At 42.8% G+C, this 13,559-nt stretch overlaps 1 protein-coding gene across 1 annotated transcript in view; it reads left to right on the top strand.

Annotated features, from left to right (window-relative positions):
- Positions 1-9,556: 9,556 nt before the first annotated feature.
- LOC136884095 (UDP-glucosyltransferase 2-like) overlaps positions 9,557-13,559 on the top strand; it is a 125,091-nt gene continuing 121,088 nt past the window's right edge. The window contains exon 1 of the mRNA XM_067156129.2: positions 9,557-9,650. The gene's annotated coding sequence lies outside the window, so the exon portion shown is untranslated. The remainder of the gene's footprint in view (positions 9,651-13,559) is intronic.

Raw genomic sequence — 13,559 nt, 5'->3', positions numbered from 1 at the left:
CATCCAAGCGTTGTACACGGTAATAGTACTTCTGAATAAGGGAGGACCTGGCCCTAGCCGGGATGAAGTTAGCTAGCAAATGGGCATGGAAATCCTCAATAGATGATTGCTCGGCAATGGCTCTTACGATTTTATCTGAGAGAATACCAATAGCATACGGATAGATAATTTGCAAAATTTGACATGGAGAAAGAGAAAACACAAGGGCATGATCCTGAAATTCAACAAGAAATCTTAAAAAAGAAATTACATCACTGGTGGTATTAACGGAAAACTTAGAGATTCCTCTTAGCAACATTGCCAATGGATGAGGCAAGCTGCTAAACCCGGGTGACATAGTAGGTAAAGGTTTCAATGGCAAAGAAGTTAATTCAGAACGGATGTTACTCAATGATGCACGACGTTCAGATTCGTTGTCCAATGGGGCAGGGATAGTTTGAGCAGCAACGGTTATCCTATTCACTTCTCCCTTGGGGGGCGCTTCCTCACTACCTGCATTCACTGTGGTGGGTAGATCGCTTTTGGGAGGAACCTCCCCGGTTAACAATTGAGTGACCTTGCTAGATAATTCAGACATATTTTCAAGCAGCGTACTAGCTTCCTTCTTCTGAACGTCATTCAACTTTAGAGACAACAGATCGTTAACCCTATTCGAAAAATGATATAGCCTAGCTTGCACACGCTTAATTTGATTAGGAGAAGGATCATTTTCATCAAAAAAACTAACTACAGAAGCTAGCCCAGTGATATTCTCCGTGATCGTGGAAAGAGAGTCGTCAATTTCTTTCTCTCCCAAATTGGGGATGGAAATGGGCAAATCTAGGGACTCTCTAAGCTTGTTTGTGTCTACTGCAACCGTGCCTCCAGATTGTACATTTCTAATAGTCAATTCATAGATCAACTCCTCCTTGCGCAAATAGTTAAGATGGAGAACATCGCGAGGGCCGGGCATGGTGACAGAACAATTTTGAAAAACTCAAAAGATTCCAGCAACTGGGAAAATAGTTAGAGTTCGGAACAAAACAATGTTTAGCCGTCAAAAGGGGCTAAATTGAGACCCATTCAACCACACTCTGCTACCACTTGTTACGGATTTTTCCGTGGTAGGTAGAGGTGAAAGAAGGTGCGGGTGTGAATAGGTCTCCAGCTACGAAAGCAAAATTAATTTAAAATTTAACAAGGTTATATTTTCTTTTCAAAAACAAAGAAATAACAAGCATGGCAGGTACAAAGTAGCAAATCAAAAAGGGTAGTTACAATATTTACAGGGATTGGGCTTCGCGCCCTGATTTTACACTGCTTGGGCAATCAGCTCAGTTTTGCCCCAAACACGAGTTTTAACAGAGGGGCAGAAAACCCCATTCATACCTAGGAGCCCTTGCTCCAAATTACACAGAAAAGCCTCCACGAGGCATACAACACTCACTTTTCAAAAGAGCCACTCGCTCTCAAAATTTAAGCCTCTCCCAGGCCACACCAAACTCCACCTTCAAGTTGTCCTCACTGGACATAGACACAGGGGTAAAATACCCAACCTACTGAGGTCTATTAAAAAAAGGGCAATTACATGACCTCTAAAATAACAATGTGAGAGGAGGCGATCTTGCACTCCTAATACACTTGTTTTTAAAAACCTAATCTGGCCCTAGGCCACTAATGCAAGGGCTAATCCCATACTACCGAGGTGACTTTAGAAAAGAGCAATTTGTTTTACATTAACGAAGGATAGGTTGAGAAAATAAGTTCACCTCAAGACAATGTGAGTGGGAGCTCGAGAGGGTTAGCACTCTCTATCCCAATATGCAGCTTAAAAGAGAATAGAAGAAAAGATCGTTACATTTTAGGAAAAGGTTACATGGAGGAACGCTTCGCACCCGCCCCGAGAGTTAAACTGCTGAGCTAGCAAAGAAAGAATTTATTAATCGGCCATTACCTTATTGATGACCGCTGCCGAAGAAAGAGGCGCTTCCCGCCTCCTGCTATGTACTTTATACACTGAAAGATGGAACAGAAGTGGCCCGGAGACCCTAAAATCAGCAGTTTATATCCTCTCGCGGAAGGTTCTAGGCGTTAGGGGAATGAAAACACCCTCCCACAAACTTTTTATTGGCTCGGGTACAGAAACATATCCAAGTTGAGGGAAGATACATCGGATTGGTCGGAAATAACTCAAAGAAATTCAGGATTGGTTAAATGCAAACAAGGGGAAAGAGAGGGGTATACAGCCAACTTAAACAATAACTGAAAAATTTTTTAGCAAAGACCAAACATTTGAAATAAAAATTTCTCCAACAAAATAGTTCTTTGACTCCGCACTAGGTTGCACTATTGTTGATCTTCAGTAGTGTCCTCTAGAAGAGAAAGTTCACACTTCTTACTTCAAGCGAAACAAAACCACATCAAAAATGACACAGTTCAAAAACTCAAAATTTTCCACGTGGTGACATCTTCTGAGAAAGTAGAGAATTAATAGCGTAGATAAAGTTCAGACTTCCTCCAGCAGAGGAGTTTCAACTGGCGCACATTTTAAATTAGCGGAGTGGAGGTGTACCGCCCGGCACAATAATAATATTAATGATGATAATAATAATACAAGTCCCATGAAGTTTAAATAAATTGTTCGATTATACAACAACTGTACGGCAGGAATTTATAACAGTCATTATGAATGCAACTAAGACAAATGGAGTCTGAAACATACAGATGTTTGGCATATTTTGAATTACAAAACTCAACATGAACTGAATATACAGTACTTGTTTTCCACCTTTATGAACAGTTATAATGATGTTATGGGCTTCGTTATGATGTCTATGAGTTTTATAGAGCACTGTTTCACGGCAACGATGGAATAGGCCTGAGAACGAAGCAACTGTGGTCTTAATTAAGGCACGGTCTTAGTATCTGCCTGCCTATTGTGAAGAAGGGAAACCACCTTCAAGATTGCTGACAGAGGGGTTCGAACCCACCACTGCCCAAGCGCAACTTCATACAAACACAGTAGCGGCGATGGGGAATTAGAAGTGCGGGGGCAAAAAAGAACACCATACAGACAACAAACAGCACCCGGCTTTGTGGGATATAGCGGGGGGGGGGGGGGGGAGGGAGGGGGAGGATGCCGTATATAGGCCCTACATCAAAACTAACATAAAGGCTACAAAAACGGTAAGTTTTTTAATGCTCTCTCAGCGAACTTCGACAGAGAGGTAACGATTGACAGCTTACCAACTTAAGTGCGGTAATAATAGTTTTCTGACATGTTGATTGAGTACTGTACTGTACAATAAAACTTTCACGAAAGGAACAATATTTCACATTTGTTACAATTAAAAAGAAATACGGCGTGATTATACAATTAAAATAATTTATTTGTCTACACATTAAAAAACTGTCGGACACTAAAGAGACTGCCAGAATGACGAATGTGCGCGGCAAGTGGGTAAACCATACCTCAGTGTCCATGACTCTATTAAAAAAATATATACCCCCGCTACCCTTCCTCACAGCACAAGCTAAGTCTCCACTACTTGCTGTGGTGCTATACAAATCGGTAAATGAAATGAAATGTCGTATGGCTTTTAGTGCCGGGATATCCCAGGACGGGTTCGGCTCGCCAGGTGCAGGTCTTTCTATTTGACTCCCGTAGGCGACCTGCGCGTCGTGATGAGGATTAAATGATGATGAAGACAACACATACACCCAGCCCCCGTGCCATTGGAATTAACCAATTGTTAAAATCCCCGACCCGGCCGGGAATCGAATCGACGGTCAACCGTCTGAGCCGTCTGAGCCACTTAGCCTGGATGAAAAAAAAAATCACCATCAGAATGTTGGCCGGCAGGGTAGGAAAGTTGGTGGTAGACAGTTTCTAATCACTAGATTGCATGCCAAAAGTTGGGATTCAAATCCAAACCTTTTCGCAGTGTTCAAATGGAGTGAGGGGATATGATGCTGTTGATGGTGATTCGGCCGTCCGATAGAGACGTAAAGCATTGAGCAGACCCCTTGGTATTATTCGAGAGAAGTAGGCTACGTGCCGAAACCTGGTTTCATCTCTCCCTACTTCATTATCATAATCCCACATCCAGACGCGCAGGCCGCCAAGGGCGTCAGGTAGAAAGACCTGCACCAGGAAAGCCGAACACGTCCTCGGACACTCCTGATATTAATAGGACACGATAAATAAGTAGGCCTAAGTCGTAAATAGGCCTAATTTCAGAGAATTAGGATCCTTTTTATTGCTAGTGGCATTAGGTCACACAGACACAGACAGGTCTTAAGGCGCCGATGGGTTAGGAAAGGGCTAGGAATGGGAAGGAAGTGGCCCTGGTCTTAATTAAAGTACAGCCCCAGCATTTGCCTGGTGTGAAAATGGGAAAACACGGAAAACCATCTTCAGGGCTGCCGACAGTGGGATTCGAACCCACTATCTCCTGGATGCAAGCTCAGGGTCGCGCGCCTCTAACCGCATGGCCAACTCGCCCGGTAAAAACGTAAACGCATCACCATGTTTCGTGTTGTAAAACGAGTTTCCCCCAGAAGTGTTATGTAAAGTAGGGGCAGTAGCTGCTTATAGGGTTACGTGCCAGATGCGACCGTGCCGGATGCGACCCGGCCATTATCGTGCCAATAGCGACCGAGCGGATATGCGTCGTGCCGCATGCGACCCATCAATCACTTACAACTTATCTGCATTAAGGGCTGTCACCAAGTGGCAGATTGTTTATCAGTAGCTAACTTGGTCTTTTCTAAAATAAAGGTCTGACACCGTTGTAGCAGGTTCGAGTGCCGTTGGACGAAAGAAAAATATAATAATGTTGCTGGATTTACGTCCCAGTAACTACTTTTATGGCTTAAGGAGACGCCGAGGTGCCGGAGTTTAGTCCCGCAGGACTTATTTAACGTGCCAGTAAATCCATCGACACAAAGCTGACGTATTTGAGCACCTTCAAATACCACCAGACTGAGCCAGTATCGAACCTGCCAAGTTGGAGTCGGAAGACCAGCATCTCAACCGTCTGAGCCGTCGAGCCACTTAGCCAGGATGAAAAAAAAAAAAGCTGGTGTATACAATTTGTAATCACTAGATTGCGTACCAAAAGCCTGGATTCAAATCCAAACCTCTTCGCAGTGTTCAAATGAAGTGAGGGAATATGATGCTGTTGATGGTGATTCGGCCGTCGGATGGGGACGTAAAGCATTGAGCAGACCCCTTGGTATTATTCGAAAGGAGTAGGCTACGTGCCGACACCGGGTTTCATCTTTCCCTACTTCATTATCCTAATCTCACATCCAGACGCGCAGGCCTCCCATGTGCGTCAGGTAGAAAGACCCGCACCAGGCAAGCCGGACACGTCCTCGGACACTCCCGGCACTAATAGGACACGATAAATAAGTAGGCCTAAGTCGTAAATAATTTCAGAGAATTAGGATCCTTTTTATAGCTAGTGGCATTACGTCGCATCGACACAGACAGGTCTTAAGGCGACGATGGGATAGGAAAGGGCTAGGAGTGGGAAGGAAGCGGCCGTGGCCTTAATTAAGGTACAGCCCCAGCATTTGCCTGATGTGAAAATGGTAAACCACGGAAAACCATCTTCAGGGCTGCCGACAGTGGGATTCGAACCCACTATCTCCCGGATGGAAGCTCACAGCCGCGCGCCTCTAACCGCATGGCCAACTCGCCCGGTGGGGAAAGACGTAAACGCATCACTATATTTCGTGTTGTAAAACGAGTTTCCCCCAGAAGTGTTATGTAAAGTAGGGGCAGTAGCTGCTTATAAGACTTTTTAAATTACATTGCACTTCGTTTAGCTTACCTTATCTTGGGTGATGACACAACTTATCAAATGACAATTTGCTTGTCAACGCCGGTCGCATCCTGTCAACGCCGGTCGCGTCCGGCACGGTTACAGATTATGCGGTCGCTAGTGGCACGGGTCGCATGCGGCACGGTCGCATCTGGCACGCCACCGCTTATAGGACTTATTGAAATGGCATTGCACCTTATCTTGGGTGATGACACAACTTATCAAATGACAATTTGCTTGTCAACGCCGGTCGCATCCGGCACGGTTACAGATTATGCGGTCGCTAGTGGCACGGGTCGCATGAGGCACGGTCGCATCTGGCACGCCACCGTCTAAGTAGCCGGAGCTTACACCACTCCCATACTTCTTGTGGAGGGTATGTTTCCGACAGGTGGCCAATAGTGTAATATTCAAACGGAATTACTCAATCAGTCACTACTGATCTGCATTTAGGGCAGTCGCCCAGTGGCAGATTCCCTATCTGTTGTTTTCCTAGCCTTTTCTTAAATGATTTCAAAGAAATTGGAAATTTATTGAACATCTCCCTTGGTAAGTTATTCCAATCCCTAACTGCCCTTCCTATAAACGAATATTTGCCCCAATTTGAGGCAACTTTATCTTCATATTGTGATCTTTCCTACTTTTAAAAACACCACTCAAACGTTCCCATGTTCGGTTTATCATTCTTTTTATAACAACGGAATTTAAACAAAAATATCTGGGGGCGGGGGTAATTTACTTACTGGGGAAAATATAATGGCGAATGGCTTTTAGTGCCGGGAGTGTCCAAGGACAAGTTCGGCTCACCAGGTGCAGGTCTTTCGATTTGACTTCCGTAGGTGACCTGCGCGTCGTGATAAGGATGAAATGATGATGAAGACGACACATACACCCAGCCCCCGTGCCAGCGAAATTAACCAGTGTTGGTTAAAATTCCCGACCCTGTCGGGAATCGAACCCGGGACCCCTGTGACTAAAGGCCAGCACGCTAACCATTTAGCCATGGAACTTACTGGGGAATGATTGTCTCACTCCTCCGCCGGGTACTGCGTAAAATAAACACTAGTAGTTAAACCCTATGATCCTACTCCCACCCCCCATTTATTTCTAATTTCGCACACCCACCCTACTTGCGTTGCTTAGTCCATATCAATGCCGAACATCGCTAGCACGAAAATAATGTTCAACCGTGTTAACAGGCGATGGTGGTGGTTTTTGTTGTGATTGTATTAAGGTGAAAACCGCGTGGTCAACAGCCCATATCGACAAGGGAAATTGTGATGATGACTACCGTATCAAAATGAGAACAAAATCGTGAAGGAACGAACTCTTGAAAAGTAAGACAAGAGAGAGTCATAAAAGGAGGAAGAAATGAAAACCTACATCCTGTTTTCCAGTCAATGATCGGGTCAGGAATGGAATGAATGAAGCCCCATCTAGCGGCGAGGATAGGACTTGTGCCGGCTGCCGAGGCCTGTCGCACTCCTCTGGGGCAATGATGAATGACTGACAGATGAAATGAAATGATATTGAAGAGTGTTACTGGAATGAAAGATGACAGGGAAAATCGGAGTACCCGGAGAAAAAACTGTCCCGCCTCCGCTTTGTTTAGCAAAAGTCTTACATAGAGTGACCGGAATTTGAACCACGGAACCCAGCGATGACAGCCCGACGCGCTGCCGCCTGAGCCACGGATGCTACGATAGTAGGAACAATGGTCCCCAAATACCTATGCTATAAGTGGTCCTATTGATAAATGTTACTAATGAATATAATTATGAATTGCCGATAATTTATGTCTAACCGGCTATGATAACAGAGATGAGATGTCCTAATACAGTATCACAGAGTCGGGAGACAACATTGTCCTTCCTGAAGTCCGACGAGACACTGCATGGCAATGTGCGGTCATTTGCACTTCGCAGTTTCACTGTGGCCAAGAGTAAAATCTTAGTGGAAAGGCTGGATATCGTTGGGTGGCGTTCTTGTTCTAGATATTTCACAACCATTCAGACCTTACACAGAGAACTCCCGTCTGGAATTAAAGAAAAGAACAAAATAAACAGAAACTGGCAATAAACAATAAACTAAACGTTCAGAGACATAATTGTAGAATTAACATATCTGTAATTCACTCGTATCAGTGTCCATGTAATAACAAGTCATTCATGCACCTCTATTGTGTTTTGAAACTACAACCCCACCATCGGCCGATCCTGGCTACTCTACTGCGTCTGAAAATGTCTGATTAGGCCTACATGCTTAATATCTGGAAAAATATGAATGGAGGACTGTATCTCCATTCCGTTATAGGAAGTATGTGGGTGGGGCGTTCAGTATCTGGTAAGCCTTCCGAAAATAAATATGAACTCATGCTCCACACGTGTGAATGAGTCATACAATCAAATACCATTGCTGAGCAACGTTGTTGCCAACGGCTTGAGTTAAAAATCTCGCCAAAATAAATCAGTCAAATGCCTTTCCAGAAACCGATAGAAAATTCGCCAAAATATACAATTATATTTATAGTTCTCCATCATCATCATCATCATCATCTGTTTACCCTCCAGGTTCGGCTTTTCCCTCGGACTCGGCGAGGGATCCTACCTCTACCGCCTCAAGGGCAGTGTCCTGGAGCTTCAGACTCTTGGTCGGGGGATACAACTGGGGAGAATTACCAGTACCTCGCCCAGGCGGCCTCACCTGCTAAGCTGAACAGGGGCCTTGTGGAGGGATGGGAAGATTGGAAGGGATAGGCAAGGAGGAGGGAAGGAAGCGGCCGTGGCCTTAAGTTAGGTACCATCCCGGCATTCGCCTGGAGGAGAAGTGGGAAACCACGGAAAACCACTTCCAGGATGGCTGAGGTGGGAATCGAACCCACCTCTACTCAGTTGACCTCACGAGGCTGAGTGGACCCCGTTCCAGCCCTCGTACCACTTTTCAAATTTCGTGGCAGAGCCGGGAATCGAACCCGGACCTCCGGGGGTGGCAGCTAATCACGCTAACCACTACACCACAGAGGCGGACTATAGTTCTCCAACTGAAGCAAAAAGTGCTGTGAGATAAAGACACATAGTTAATCACACACCAACACTATAACCGAAATAAATCGTAGCAAATAAATAGCCTACTACCGACGCAAAGCATACAGATAGGCTACATCATACGTATCGGTATCATAAACTATTATTTTCTCTCTCAGTCCAAATCATCTTCACTATAACTTATTGAATCACCTTCCTTTATTGAAAATAATACATCAACACACCCACACGCAATAAAAATGATGACAATCTGAATATTATTATAATTCATTTTATATGCCGTACCGGTATATTTATATATCAATTATAAAATATCAACTGAACACTAAAAAAGTCTAGATTTCCCGCTTACCGCTGATGGATACATTTTTAGTCACTATCTTTGAAATTATGTTGCTAAAGAATCCAAAAAGACTCCAGATCTAGAGTTGGCAACACTGTTAAAGAGACTCCAATTTCTTCAGGGTTTTCAAAATACTGCCCCATATATTGAAGATGTCTCTCTCTCCTCTAAACTTATTAACTTTCCAGCGTTAATGCATTTCTTAAATAACTTCCGCAATCTTATTTTATGTGCGTAATCTAAGTATTAGATAATTGTGAAAAAGTTATCACGTGTCATGCTTGCTAGCGTGTGAATCCCCGAGTTCTATCAGCGGCACTCACTGCAACGCCCGCCTTCATTGGCCGATAGATACACAATACACACATACATACATTCACAGTTTACTCTTCTTAGTCATTGGTCGCTTAGCATCATTCGCCACTGGTACTCTGTGTTTTACAGTTCATTCTGGTGAGTATGAATGAGTGCAGTTCTTTGTTTAATTTAGTTAAGTATATGTCACAATCAGTGGCGAATATAGAATATATTTGGGGGGGGGGGGGGCCAAGATTGACGTAAGGTTAGATTAAGTAATTTTTAAGAGGTCAGACGATTTAAAACACTTTAGAACGGAAAAAGGAAACATTGATTTGGGTTGATACATACAGTACATACATACATACATACATACATACATACATACATACATACATACATACATACATATATACATACATACATACATACATACATACATACATACATACATACATACATACATACATACATACATACATACATACATACATACAGTACACCAATGGTTACAAAACGAAGTCCAGGTTTCTTGGGACACTTGCAAACTTATCAAGAACTTCTTCATCACTAACTATAATGTCTCTGTGGATAGAGAGTAAAGCAAGCCCGTTAAGCCTACTTTCAGATGTGCTGTTCCTTAAGTAAGTCTTCAGTCTCCTTAGGCTAGAGAAAGTTCTTTCTACGGTTGCGATAGAAACAGGAAGAACGGCGAGTAATTTGAGAAGGGTATAAATGTTGGGGAAGAAAGTCTTGTCACATTTTTCTAGAGAACTTACAGCAATTTTGGGAAGATTTGAAGGATTTTCCTGACTCCACTTTTCTTTCCACAACATAAACTCACTTTGCACAATCTCTTTATGTGACAGATCTTCTTCGTAGAAGCTAAAAGCAGCCTCCAGTGAACCGAAATCTGTTACGATACACAATTGTGGAAGGATGTTTTGTAAGGATGCAACTATTTCCTTGTGAGATTCAAAGCATTATTTTAGTGAGTTACAAAAATCGTCCAGGTATGGCACATAAACTGCTAACTGTTGGCTCGGAATCTCAACAACGATCGAAAATTCCCATCATTTTGGTCCGGTTCTTCAAGGCTTATACACTTTTTCGGGGGGGGGCCAGGCCCCCTGGGCCCCCCCCTTATATACGCCCCTGTGTCACATGAAGAATAGTACGGCCCGTCGACACCTTAAAAGGTATGTAAAAGTAACGGGGAACTTTTAAACTTAACAATCACGGAGAAAATGAGCATTTTCAAATAAACGGTTGGAAGAAATTGACGTTTAACGCTTACCGGAATCGCATGTACGGTATACTGTGACAGAATATTAAATGCCAGCAGAGTGAAATTTTGAGGCACAAGAACACTGTAGGGCATATTCAAAATGAAAAGAAACGGAAAGGTATGACTACGGTATGTTAACTCGACTATCCCCTCCTCCCCCAATGGCACTACAACCCTTGAAGGGCCTTGGGCTACCAAGCGACCGCTGCTCAGCCCGAAGGCCTGCAGACTACGAAGTGTCATGAGGTCAGCATGACGAATTATCTCGGCCGTTATTCTTGGCTTTCTAGACCGGGACCGCTATCTCACCGTCAGACAGCTCCTCAGTTCTAATCACGTAGGCTGAGTGGACCTCGAACCAGCCTTCAGGTCCAGGTAAAAATCCCTGACCTGGCCGGGAATCGAACCCGGGGCCTCCGGGTAAGAAGCAGACATGTTACCCCTACACCACGGGGCCGGCAACTCGACTATTTCCTTCAATTAAATTATGATCAGTGAGCCGTTGCTGAGAACCCATTTAGGCCCAATGTTATGTTAGCGCAACATTTTATTTTAAGGTCTCAGTGAAATTTAATTTTAAGCATCGATATAATGAAGGAACATCCTAGAAATATTGTTGATCCAGTTGTCCACGCTAAATACATGTAATGGCGTTTTTCTGAATTTTTTAAGATTGAAAAAATCACAACATGTAACCAGATTGAGTTATGAATTCTTTTTTTCAGAAATAGAATACATTAGTTATTTTGTGTCTGTTTTTATAAATTCTAATTTTATAGACATACTTGTAAGACAATAGGTCTTTTTCACACAATGAATCTATCACGTGAAGCCTATTTTTGAAATTTACTGTAATGTTGCATTTACGCAACTTTGGGATTAACAAGGATGTATTCCTGATTCATAGACTGCTTACTTGACTGTACTTGCAACTCTGTTCCTTCATTGTTGAAGTGTGCGTTTGTAGTGCAGTGAGGAGCATGAAACTGTAATTGTAATAATAATAATAATGTTATTTGTTTTACGTCCCACTAACTACTTTTACGGTCTTCGGAGACGCCGAGGTGCCGGAATTTAGTCCCGCAGGAGTTCTTTTACGTGCCAGTAAATCTACCGACACGAGTTTGTCGTATTTGAGCACCTTCAAATACCACCGGACTCAGCTAGGATCGAACCTGCCAAATTGGGGTTAGAAGGCCAGCGCCTTAACCGTCTGAGCCACTCAGCCCGGCAAACTGTAATTGTGTGCTGATAAAAGAAACAATATCGCAAGAAAAGTACCGTATGCTAAACTATATTAAAAATGAATGATTTTAAGTAGGACTTTTCCTGTTTGCTGTGGAATTATAAATAAATAAACAAAATTCTTATGAGCAATCATCTGTTCAGAATTTTGTTAAGGATTATATTCTGAGGTTACACTTTAGTACGTGATAGCATTCACAAAGTTCGCCGCATCTTTTGCACCTGCAGTCTGGACTTGGCTCATGGGAACTCGCTTTAACCCTCGAAGTGGCGGTCATTTATCCTGTAGTGGCAGCGATATTTTACCGGTGTTGCAGACTCTTATAAATTGTGTTAAAAATCGTTGACGTGTTATACATACATAAACAGCACACCCTTTTATCCTCAAAAATGCAAGGAATAAGATGATGATGATACTAAAGCTGTTATTTATCATCCAAAAAGTGTAAGACTAAAAAAATATTGAATTTGTTTACATTATATATTTCTGCAAAAGTTTTGCTATATATAATATGTTTATATTTAGGTAAATTAAAAAAATGACATATACAAAAGGAGTACCAGCTCATAGTAAATAGTTGCATACCGGTATATAGTTTATAATACGGTACTGTTCCTAGCTGGAAAAAATATACAGCAATGTATACGGTACAACAATTGTATTCTACCACTTGTAAATTTCACTCAATCACTTGGGTGGGTCTTTCTTTTTACTCCACGATTGTCAGGCCTCCAGAAGTGCACAAGTTTATGATAACACACCTGGTGAAAACCATCGTTACATCCTGGGCACCAGAATGTAGACTTCTTCTTCTTTTCTTGCAAGCACACAACACATAGGCGATTGTTATACTGTGGCAATTTTTCGAGAGCATGAGAGGGGCCTCCTGCATGACCTGTTGGCCTTACAACTGGAATAGGGAACTGTTCATTTAACAATCCCCTAACTATACTGACCATGAAGTCTCGTCGTGCTAAAGGCTTATCAGTGTTCTTTATGTACAGGATGTATGCATCAAATAATGTCATACGGTATCTAGAAAATTTGAGAAAATTTGCCTCCAGTACATTCTGGTCGGTCTGGAACAGGTGGCATGGTAAATGCAATTATCTTTATTATTTACACCTCCCATGAAGATATTGTACTTGTGAATCAGTAGTGGTTTCAACCCTTCGAATTCTTACAACATTGTCCTCAGCATGACATCCAGTTGTAAGACAATAAACTGGTTTTCTTCTCTTTATAAGCAACCAGTAGAACGTCACCTTGCCTAAAGTAGACGGTTTGCCTAGGTTCAAGTTTTGTACCTAAAACAATGTGAGACATCCCTTTGAAGATTTATTCACTGTTCCTGTGAGGAAATGATTCAGTATTGCTGACATGAGTGCATATGACACTTCAGATTGATATCAGAAGGAAAACTGGCGACTAAATATAGCTGGCTCAGCTGAGACATACGTGTCAACGTGTGGCCGGCCGCTGAGTATGTAGCAACTAGCACAAGACAGCGGGATTTTGACGCTACTTTGGC

Source organism: Anabrus simplex, chromosome 1 (assembly GCF_040414725.1).
Source record: "Anabrus simplex isolate iqAnaSimp1 chromosome 1, ASM4041472v1, whole genome shotgun sequence".
Taxonomy (NCBI): Eukaryota; Metazoa; Arthropoda; class Insecta; order Orthoptera; family Tettigoniidae; genus Anabrus; species Anabrus simplex.
Note: the sequence above shows the minus strand (reverse complement) of the source record. Positions and strands in the feature narration are given on the sequence as shown.